We start from the raw sequence: 12,681 nt of genomic DNA on the forward strand, positions 1-12,681 counted from the left end.
ACCCTTGTGATTCTCTTTGATTGACTTTGGTCCCAGGCCAACTTCCATTTGGTTATTTTTTGGATCCCAATTGGCTCAGATTGAGTATAAATAGAAATCATTTCTTCCTTGGTCATAAATCTTGAGGATTTCCCCCTCCCAGCTTTATTTATTTATTTATTTATTTATTTATTTTGGACTAGGTGAAAGAGATTTTTTTGTCTCAATTGCTACTTAGCCTTAATCACTAAATAGAAGCAATCTCAGTCATGCTGAGACCTGTTAAAAATCTTAGCTTAAAAAGGCCAAGGTTTCCTATTGCATCTCCAGTCATCCTGATCTATATCTAGACACTCAGAGGACTCTGGAGGGGAAAGTGAGGCAGGTGACCTTGCATGCCCTCCCTCACTTAAATCCAATTGACTTGCATGCCATGGCTTCATCTCCCTGGTGTCATGGTCTTCTTCAGGAACAAAGGACAAACAACAATAGCTTCTCCACAGCAGAGGTGCAGGGCAGTCCTTAATAATAAACTGTTCAGGGAAGTTTGAGTGTCCATCTTCTTCTTAGTTCTTCTTTTAAAATTAATTAAGTGACCATTTGGTATTGGCTAAGAAATAGATTAGTTGATCAGTGGAAAAGGTTAGGTTCACAAGACAGAATAGTCAACTATAGCAATCTAGTGTTTGACAAACCCAAAGATTCTAAATTTTGGGATAAGATTTCATTATTTGATAAAAACTGCTGGGATAACTGGAAATTAGTATGGCAGAAATTAGGCAAGGACCCACACTTAACACCACATACCAAGATAAGATCAAAATGGGTCCATGACCTAGGCTTAAAGAATGAGATTATAAATAAATTAGAGGAACATAGGATAGTTTATCTCTCAGACTTGTGGAGGAGAAAGAAATTTGTGACCAAAGATGAACTAGAGACCATTACCGATCACAAAATAGAAAATTTTGATTATATCAAATTAAAAAGCCTTTGTACAAACAGAACGAATGCAAACAAGATTAGTAGGGAAGCAACAAACTGGGAAAACATCTTTACAATTAAAGGTTCTGATAAAGGCCTCATTTCCAAAATATATAGAGAACTGACTCAAATTTATAAAAAATCAAGCCATTCTCCAATTGATAAATGGTCAAAGGATATGAACAGACAATTTTCAGATGAAGAAATTGAAACTATTACCACTCACATGAAAGAGTGTTCCAAATCAATATTGATCAGAGAAATGCAAATTAAGACAACTCTGAGATATCACTACACACCTGTCAGATTGGCTAAGATGACAGGAAAGAATAATGATGAATGTTGGAGGGGATGCGGGAAAACGGGGACACTGATGCATTGTTGGTGGAGTTGTGAACGAATCCAGCCATTCTGGAGAGCAATCTGGAATTATGCCCAAAAAGTTATCAAACTGTGCATACCCTTTGATCCAGCAGTGTTTCTATTGGGCTTATACCCCAAAGAGATACTAAAAAAGGGAAAGGGATCTGTATGTGCCAAAATGTTTGTAGCAGCCCTGTTTGTAGTGGCTAGAAACTGGAAAATGAATGGATGCCCATCAATTGGAGAATGGCTGGGTAAATTGTGGTATATGAATGTTATGGAATATTATTGCTCTGTAAGGAATGACCAGCAGGATGAATACAGAGAGGCTTGGAGAGACCTACATGGACTGATGCTAAGTGAGATGAGCAGAACCAGGAGATCATTATACACTTCGACAACGATATTGTATGAGGATGTATTCTGATAGAAGTGGATTTCTCTGACAAAGAGACTTAACTGAGTTTCATTGGATAAATGATGGACAGAAACAGCTACACCCAAAGAAGGAATACTGGGAAATGAATGTGAACTATTTGATTTTTGATTTTCTTCCCGAGTTATTTTTACCTTCTGAATGCAATTCTCCCTGTGCAGCGGGAGAACTGTTCGGTTCTGCAAATATGTATTGTATCTAGGATATACTGCAACATATTTAACATATATAGGACTGCTTGCCATCTTGGGGGGGGGGGGAGAGGAGGGAAGGAGGGGAAAAAAAAACGAAACATAAGTGATTGCAAGGGATAATGCTGTGTAAAAATTATCCTGGCATGGATTCTGTCAATACAAAGTTATTATTAAATAAAATTAAATTTAAAAAAATAAAATTAATTAAGTGCTTAATTTTTAATATGCATTGTTTTATGAATCATGCTGGGAAAGAAAAAAAGGGGAAAAACCATGGGAAAGAGAAGCAAAAGAGAAAAAAGGTAAACATAGCATGTGTTGATTTACATTCAATCTCCATAGTTCTTTTTCTGGTTGCAGATGACATTTTCTATCCAAAGTCTATTGGGATTGTTTTGGATCCTGCCTAGTTCTAAACAGATGAAGGTATAGCTTTGTGTGGCCTAAAGGAGAAAGGGCTGGATTTAAATGCCATGGTCATTCTGCTACGAGGAGATATAGGATCTTCAGACTTCAAGGCTTTTGAGGAAATACCTGATTTTCTGGAGACTATGAAGAGGCTTTTGTTAAATAGTTAAAATTATTATTTGTAAAGTGTTGTTGTTCAATTATGTTAGACTTTTCATGATCTCATTTGGGGTTTTCTTGGCAAAGATATTGGAGTGGTGTGCCATTGCCTTCTTTGGCTAATTTTACAGATAAGGAAACTGAGGCAAACAGGGTGAAGTGACTTGTTCAGAGTCACACAACTAGTGACTGAGGCAGGATTTGAACTCACAAAAATGAGACTGCCTGATTCCAGGCCTACTACTCTATTCATTTCGTCACTTAGCTGCCCATTTGTAAAGTATTGCTTAGCAATTGTTCCAGTCTAAATTTTTTTACTAATCCATGCATGTGATTGTATACATATAATCAATATAACATATACAGCAGTAAGAATTCATTATTATAATGATGATGTGGAGTGGTTGGAAAGTTTGAAAGCTTTTCTGGAAACCTCAAAGGACAGATTGCTGCAATATCTGGGTCTGAAAAGAGCCCTATGACTTCGAAGCAGGGAGTAGCAGACCGGAGATGGCTTCCATATTTTGCCACAGATCCTTGTGGGAGAAAAGGAGTTGATGTAAATTAGTCTTTCCTGATATCAACTTTCTCTTGGCCTTCCATAACAGGAGGAACTCCAGAAGGTCAGTCTTCTCAACATTTCTCCTCAGACACTCTCATCTTTGAAAGCTGGGAACATTAAATTTGTCAGGCAACTAATATTTTTTAAAGCATTTATTGGGCATTTACTATATGCAGGCACTGGGCAAAATTGGATACAAAGAAATAAAAAATAATATCTACCTTCTAGGAATATACATTATAACAGGAAAGACAGATAACATGTAGATAATTATCTACATACAAGATATTTTATATTCCTGGAGAACAAAACCAAAAACAATACCTTTGGATTGTAAGCTCCTTGAGGGCAGGGACTCTTTTGCCACAAGTCCAGAGCTTGACACATTGACTGGCACATAATAGGTTCTTAATAAATATTGAGTAATTGACTAGTGGCGAGAGGGGGAAGACTTTTTTTTTCAGAGTAAAAGGATATTTAGGGGGAAAGTTGCCAAACCATTCTTACTTTGTGACTTCTTGCAAATATCAATTCCACATTGTTGTAATTGTGCTACTCATTTCTGATCCAGTCAAATAAGGTCATTTTATATTGCTGCTTTTAAATCTTAGCTTTAAGACATCTGTAGCAGAGTGAATTCACCAACAACAAATTCTTCCTGTTTCTTAATTTAGTCTTTCACTTCACTTTCTTTTCAGAGTTTGGGCACAGAGGACTAAAATACGAAAGAGCCCTGAGTCTGCTCTGTTGCTTTCATTGATTTTTCCTTGAGCAGATTCCATTACTTGTTATATTTCTGACTTTTGAAGAGGCTTTCTTATAGAATGTGACTTCTGGGCACACAGTGGTGGTTTTTGTACTTCCTTTCTTTAAGAAGATTTCTGGTTGTGGTCACTGAACTGCCAGGAAAAAAATACGATAGTCTTCAATTGCCATCTTGAAATTAAGACATTGACAATTTTCTCATTTTTCTATGATGATGTTGCGTCTAGAAACTTACCTAGCAAAAAAGAAGGGAAAACATATCAAATCAAATTTTTAAAATTTTTATTTTATTAAAAAAAATTAGGTTATACATATACATTCATTTTTTAAAATTTTCCTTATGAGTCATGTTGGGAGAGAAAAATCAGAAGAAAAGGAAAGAACCAGGAGAAAAAAAAACAGAAAATAAGGTGAAAACAAGTATGCTTTGATCTTCATTCAGTCTCTATATTTCTCCCTCTGAATGAGGATGACTTTTTCCATCTAAAGTTTATTGAAATTGCTTTGGATTACTGAATTGCTGAGAAGAGTCAAAGCAATCATAGTTGATCATCACATAATCTTGCTGTTGTGTTCAATGTGTTCCTGCTTCTGCTTGCTTTACTATCAATTCATGTAAATCTTTCCAGTCTTTTCTAAAATCAACCTGTTACACATCATCTCTTATAGAACAATAATATTTCATTATTTTCATATACCATAATTTATTCGGCCTTACTCAATTGATGGACATTTTCCAATTCTTTGCCATCCCCAAAAGAGCACCTATAAACATTTTTGCACATGTGGATTCTTTTCCCTTTTTTTATGATCTTTTTGGGACACAGATCTAATAGTGACATTGATAGATCAAAGGATATGTTTGTGCATAGTTCCAAATTGCTCTCCAGAATAGTTGGATCAGTTCACAACTTCACTAATAACATATTGGTGCCCAAGTTTTCACATAACCCCATCAACATTCATCGTTGTCTTTTCCTGTCATCTTAACCAATCTGATAGGTGTAGGGTTGTACTTCAGAATTGTTTTAATTCACATTTCTTTAATTAATAATGATTTAGAGCATTTTTACATGATTATAGATGGCTTTAATTTCTTCATCTGAAAATTGTCTATTTGTATCCTTTGACCATTTATCAATTGGGGAATGACTTGTATTATAAATTTGACACAATTCTCTATATATTTGAGAAATGAGACTTTTATCAGAAACACTAGCTGTAAAAATTGTTTCCCAATTTGCTACTTTCTTTCTGATGTTGGCTGCATTGCTTTTGTTTGTGCAACCCTTTTTAATTTAATGTAACCAAAATTATCCATTTTGTATTTTATAATGTTCTCTATTTCTTGTTTGGTTATAAATTCCTCTCTTCTCCAAAGATCTGACTGATAAACTATTCCTTGCTTATACTATCACCCTTTACACTTAATCACCCATTTTGACCTTATTTTGGTATAGGGTATTAGATGATGGTCAGTGCTAGTTTCTACCATACTATTTTCCAATTTTCCAAGCAATTTTTGGCAGATAATGAACTCTTATTCCACAAGCTGGAGTTTTTGGGTAGATTAGGATAGTCACTGATTATTGTGTTTTATGTACCTAACCTATTCCATTGATCCACCACTCTATTTCTTAGTCAGTACCAGATGGTTTTGATGACTGCTGCTTTACAATAGAATTTTAGGTCTGGTACTTCTGGGCCACAAATCAAATTTAAAGGCTGCATTTAAATATAAGTAAAAAACTGTTTCTTTTATTATCATCTTTTTGTGAAGCCCCATTGTGGATATAGAGATGATCTTGGATTCTAGAAGGCCATGCCAGTAAACTGCAGTCCCTCAATTATTATTTATATCTACAATGCTAGAATATAGCAAGTACTTGATAAATAATCTTATCTATCATCTATCAATCTATTATGTATCAATTAATTTATCTGGCTACCTACCAAGCTATTATCTAACTAACAATCAGTCTCTCTTTTTCTCTATTTGTTTCTATCACACACGCATACACCCACACACTCAAAAGGGAAGCCATCTAGTCTAACTTTCATTGTAAGATAAGGAAATGAAGTTCTAGAAAAATTAAGTCACCTGTGACTGTTTATACAAGTAAGAAATGAGAGAGGAAATGAGAGAGAGCCAGATATTCTGACACTAGCATCAACACTTTCCCCCTTGATCTCTATTTATCTTTTAAAGAGCAAATTTTTATGGACAACAACTTCTGAAATTTGTGTTTAAATGGGGCTAAGCAATATCCTTTTTACTAATATTCTCTACTAGATTTTGTCTGGGAAACTAGGGTCTTTTTTTTTTTTTTTTTTTTTTAATTTAAAAGCAGCCAGGTGGAGGGTTATAACCTGGCTACTTGAGTCTGCCCAAGTCACAACATCTTCATAGCAGGAATCCAGGGAAGTCTTCAGGGATGAAGTCGACCTCAGTTAACACTCATTAAGAATGTTTTTTATATCTTCAGGTACTTCCTATATATGAGGATGCATTTGTTCATCCAAATTTAAGCATCTAGAAATGCACATTTTGTTTTTTCTTTATTCTTTATTTTAATAAATCACATAATTCCCTATTCCTCCCCATCCCCCCCCCCCCAAATGATTAAATTAAATCAAACCAAAACAAAACAAAAAAACCTGCAGTGGAAATTCTTTTCTGTATTTGTGTTTGATCTTGTGTTTTTGGTCAAGCACAAAAAAAGTTAGTAGAATAAAAACAAATCTAAAGTTTTAGTGTTGGAGAGATACTAAAATTTGATTCTTCTGTAACCTTGTGATTCACAAAGGTGATAAAAATGTTTTTTTTAATTTAAAGATAGACATTTCAATTTGTCAGAATTAAGAATATTAAATATAGTTTAGCATTCCTTTTTTCTCTCCTTCCTTTCTTCCCTCTCTGTTTCCCTCCTCCCTTCCTATCCATGCCTCTTCTCTCCCCACCCTCCAAAGTTTTCTATGTGTGGGTATCTTTGTATCTCTTTGTGTCTGTCTTTCTTCCTCCCTACTCCCACCTTTCTCATCATCCTTTTCTGAAATTCAAAATCTTTTGGCAGACATTTAAGTAATTAAAAATAAATTATTCCCCCTTTTATGTTTTTGTTTGATAATTCTTTAGTGCATTATGTTATTGAAAATGAAATCACTTTGGGGGATGTTTGTGGTTTGGCTGACTGGGTGGGAAGCTGCTTTCTGGCCTTCAGGAGGGCTTTTCTTTCCATTTAAAGAACATTTACTGGATTTGGTACTTGTGGGGGAAAAATGCCAAAAGCAGAAAGAAGGGAAAGATTAATTTCTCTGCTGAGCCTTCAAGAAGATTTTTCTTCTCCTACTTTTATAAATCTGAGGGTGATGAAAATAGGGGAGAAAAATCTTTCCAAAGCTATTCAGTATTTTACTACTCATTTCAAAAGTGTTTATGGAGAGGCAGCTATGATATGGGAGAAAACCTAGGAACCAGGAGCCTGCTCTGACACTTGCAAACTGCATAATGAACAAATCAATTCATCTCTCTGAACCTCAGTTTCCTCATACTACTTATTCCATGAGGCTGGTATGAGGAAACTGTTTTGCAAACTTTAAAACCTGTGATTGTTTAAACTTAGGAAATTCTTGTCACCCAAGTGGATTCCTCTACTTTCTAGGGGTTGCCCCTGACACAGAAGAGAAAAAATGATCTGTCCAGGATCACATAAGTAGTGTCAGTGGTCTGAACTGATCAGATATAGTGGGATAGGTGAGTGACCATTCACTCATTCATTCACTAATTAGGACAATTCAGCCCCATTGTAGTCTGAGAGATGCTTAATGCCCCAAGCAACACTTTAAATTTCAGGATAGTTGCTGATCTTCTTTGGTAAAGGAAATTTCCAGACTAGAAAGTCTACATAAATGAAATAACTGGTCAGGACCCCTCCTTCCTAAATGATAAAAAATATTCTATTTCTAACTTCATGCAGGAAGTGGATAAGGCATTAAACTCAGAATCAGAAAGATCTGGATGTGAATCTTCGCTTAGATGCTAGTTGCATTTAACCACTCTGTGCCTCAGTTTCCCCATTGTAGAGAGTTACAGACAGTGGGGAAACCTGGGTGAGGTATAAGACCCTTCAGCCCAGAGGGAGCTTGCTAACAATGTCTAGTTCCTCCCCTAAGGGCTCTCAGCCTTCCTGAGAAATCAGAGGGTGGTGACAATCTGTGTTGTGATTGAAGCAAAGTGATACCAGGTGGCAAACTACATACAATAGCAAATTGTTCATGTGATCCTACATGTGCAGTATAAACTGGGTGCTTGCCCAGTGCTGTTTTACTTACATAAGGGAATGAGGATATATAAATGGGGAAGACCTTAGAATAAATGGACTCCATATTTCCACCATCCTCAGGAGTCTCACCTCATCACTTCTCCACTAAGACAGTATATTTTAATCACCCTGGTGTGGGGGCTCTAGAAAGAAACAGTCACCCCAATTTGGGGGCTCTAGAAAGCAGTAGTCAACATTTGGCGCCCAAACTTGGGGCTCTAGGTGAGGTCCTATACAAATCAGCTTGACTGAGGAGATTGGTGGGGTTCAGTGGAGAAGTCCCCATGACCTGGAAGGATAAATATAGAAATAGGCAAGTAGGAAGAATTGATATGGGCTAGTCTAGTCACTTCCATTTTTCAGCTGAAATGGGGCAAATACTAAGAAAAGAGCCTACTTCACCCTAAGGGAAATATGACGCATGTGTAGGTAGGTTAATAGAGAAGCAAGGTTTATTGGTAACTCAGAGGCAGATCACTGGTCTCTTAAATATGTTAGAGTGCAACATCTCCTTGGCTTTTTAAGGAAGAAAAATTAGAGCCAGAGATGTGGAAAATAGTGGGAGAGCAACTATTTGAATATTATGAAGCTATGAGTCCTTATTCAATTTCTGAGGAAACATTCCTTATGTACAAATATAATACAATTGGCTTTAAAGAATCCCACAAGTTTTAAAACAAGGAAAATTTTTAATGTGAATGGCTAGACAAGGAAGTGTGAGGAGAAAAAGGAGGGGGGATGGTACTGACAACACAGCTGGAGGGCATGGGCAGTTGGGCCAAGTTAAGTATCCTGCTGCTAAGCTTAAAGAATATGGTGCTTCACACCTTCACAGCAGGGTTTCACTTCCTCTTACCCCAGCAGTCACCCTTAGGGCATTTACCATTTCTTGACCCTCCCTCAATTCTGTCTTTGTGGGCAAGAGGAGGGGGAGGAGTAGGAGGGGCACTTTAACACAGATTAATTATCCTTTGGCAGTGTATTCACAAATTGCTTCTGCTGCTATCAAAACATGGGGCACCCTCCCAAGAAGACAAGATAGAGGAGAAGCCTTCACGAAAATAGAGCAAGGTCCGAATGAACCTTTTGCTGATTTTGTGGGATGTCTGCAGACAGCTGTCATACAAACTATCAGTGAAAATGCAGCTCCAGAAATTATGATAAGACAGCATGCTAAGGAAAATACTAATGAGTATTGTAGAAGAATTATACTAGGACTAGAATTATACAAGGATGCTCCTTTAGAGGAGATCATTAGATGCTGTGCCACAGTGGGCACAAATGCCTTTTATACCTAGGTTATGTTGCAGGCTTTTCTAGATCTGAACATGGGAAAACAGGGTCCCTTTTAGGAAGGGACTTCCAAAGAGACTCATCAGTGCTTTCAACGTTGTAAAACAGGGCATCTGAAAACTCAATGTTGACAAAAAGATAAAGTGAAAGAACAGGGTGAAAGAAGACCCCAAACCCCATGTCCAAAATGCAATAAGGGTTTTCACTGAGTATCAAAGTATAGATTAACTCAGGGAAATAGGAAGCAGGACTTAGCTCCAGGGCCCCAGGCAAAAAAACACTTGGAGCATCATGGCAACCAATGATGGCATCCAGAGAGTCTTTAAGCAAGCCGCTGAGGGAAAGGGATTGTGATTATATAGAGTTGTATGCCACTGGGACTACTGAGCTATCCCCTGGAGAGCTGAAACCTAACCCTGTCTGGCCTATAGACTCCTTGCCTCCACACAGTTGGCTTGACCATTTCACCTCCTGAGAAGGCTTATGAAATAGTGTCTATCTATACATTGATGTGGGAAACTGGGGAATGTGTAGCTAATATCCCAGTCATTGGCCAAAGATTACAGCAAACACCCATATGTCTAGCAAAGGAGGATCAATAGCAGCTGAACTTAGTACTACCCCTTTGAGATGGAAATTTGAAGACATCAAGATGCTCCTCTAAAAATAAAAGAGAGGAAGAGCCATAGGTAACTCTAGAGAACTTCTAAATTTAACTTTATGTATTATTATTTTTTTTTTTGATGGAGATGCACTGGTTCTGGCAAACAGGTTTCATAACCTAACAGAAGGGTAGTGTCCAGTGGGCGCAGCTCCAATATAATCACCAGGTGATATGGAGAGATCTGGAGAGTTGTGAATGGAAGGGACCAGATATGTTAACTGCTTGGGGGAGAGGATTTGCTTGTATCTCAACAGATGGAGAAGGAACCCGATGGGTGCCAACGAGCTGTATCTATCTTGTCCATCAAAGAGGGGTGGAAAAAGAGAAGATCCTAAAAACGAAGGAGAAGATCCAAGAAACATTGGGTGGTTCCTTTGATGACTGTGCCCACCCCTAAAAGAGGCTGGCAGTTAATCCTTTATAAATGGCAATTGACTCATGAACATCAAAAATTATTCTCAGTGAGACTGATGCAGGACTTCAAAACCTGCAGGAATCATTGGATTCCCTGAGACACGAAATGATGGGCAGTAGATTGGTTTTGGATGATTTCTTGGCTGTTGAAGGAAATGTATGTGATTGGGAATTGATAGTTATTCTTTTACACCTTCCTTCTGGGACTTGTGGAAATCTTTATAATATTTTGTTTATTTATGTTGTTTGTTATGTTACTACTTGCTTAAAAGGGTAAGATGTAGAGGGCCACAGAAGTGGGGAAACGCTGAGGAAGGTATAAGACCCTTCAACCCAGGGGGACCTGCTAACAATGTCTGGTTTGTGCCCCATCTCCCCTAAAGGCTCTCAGCCTTCCTGAGAAGTCAGGGGGTAGTGACAACCTGTGTTGAGATTGAAGCAGGGTGATACCAGGTGGCAAACAATGTATAATAGCAAGTTGTTTATGTAGTCCCATGTGTGCAGTATGTACGTAGTACGTGTGCAGTGTTTTATTACATGAAGGTATGAGGGTATAAAAAAGGGAAAGTCCTTGAAATAAATGGACTCCATTTTCCCACCATCCTCAGCAGTCCCACCTCATCACTTCTCTTCTAGGACATTTTAATCACTCAGGTGTGGGGGCTCTAGAAAGCATGGTACATTTTGTCACCCAAACTTGGGAGCTCTAGAAAGCAGGACACAACACCCCATCTATAAAATAAGGGCATCGATGGCTTCTAAAAGCTCTATGACTATGATCTAAATAATCGTGGTTTTTGTTGTTTCTCTGCTAGGTTGATCTTTCGGGGCCAATTTTCTTCCTTTTTAAAAGAAACCAAATTAGCCTGTTAACGGATGTCATTATGGAAGTGAAACAAGCATGGGCAGAATGTGGTATTGACTAGACTACTGCTTCCCTCGATAGGCTGTAGGACTGAGTCTCAGTTCTGACTAATGCTGACATCTATCTGCTATGAGAAGACTACAAAGAGAAATCTAATTATTCTTTTTTCTTATTCCATTCACCCTAATTCACATTGAACACTCCCACCAGGGCACATTGCAATCTTCTGGGCACCTCAGGCTGGAGATATGGCACAATTATCCCCAAATCCCTCTCTTCCAAGAGCTTTTCCTATAGTCCCAGCCCAAACCAATTCAGTCAGTTCTTCCAAAGCTCTTGGTCATTTGCCATCTGCATGCTCAGTCCAAGATACAGATGTCTTGCCAGCTCCCTGAAGCTGGCCCCTGCTCATGTGTCTGGCACTTGGGTTTTTGTCTTTGCCACACAAGGACTGCAATCTTCTTCATGCAGAATGTGTTACTTGGCTCTTAGATATCAGAACAGAACTATCCTTCTCAACAGAAATCATAACCCAGGACCAGTCCACAGCTTGTTTTCACTAGACCTCCTATGAAATTAGACTAACTGTTATGTTCTTCAGGGACCTGGGATAGAAAAAGGGCTCCACACCCTTTTGAAGGAAAAGTATAAAAAATACAAGCCTGCAAAATAATTCTGACACTAACCACATCAAGCAGAGGATGCTCCAGTCATATTGCTATTTGGAGCTCTAATATCTAGAGTCAAATTATTAAGCTCAATGGATTTGTGCTGAAGGGTTCCTAGAGCCCCCTGCTATCGTCTCAGCTCTCTCAGGTTAGCTAGAACTTAAAAAATGGACTTCTCTCCCCTTAGGAGGAGAAATTAGAAGGCCTTCACAGTGTTAACTTTGAGATGTAGTGTAGAACAGAAAAATTGAACATAGTCTCAGGTCCTGAGATTGACTCCTGGCTCTGCTACTTACTGTCTGTATGTCTCTGACAAGTATCTTAACCTCTTTGGGCTTCACTTCCTCATCTGTAAAGTGAAAGATTTGGATCAGATAACCTTTAAGATTAAAATAAATCATTTCAGTTATAAGGCATTGGCAATCTTTTGCAGAAACAAAATAAATGCAACTAAAATAAGAAGGGAAGTAGTCCAGGAATAAAAATAATCTTTTCATCAGATATCTTTGATAAAAGTTTCATAGCCAAAAAGTGGCTTTATATAATTATATAATACAAATATATAAGCCCAAAATCCACAGATAAACAATAGCAGTTCTGAAAAG

Source organism: Antechinus flavipes, chromosome 1 (assembly GCF_016432865.1).
Source record: "Antechinus flavipes isolate AdamAnt ecotype Samford, QLD, Australia chromosome 1, AdamAnt_v2, whole genome shotgun sequence".
Lineage (NCBI taxonomy): Eukaryota > Metazoa > Chordata > Mammalia > Dasyuromorphia > Dasyuridae > Antechinus > Antechinus flavipes.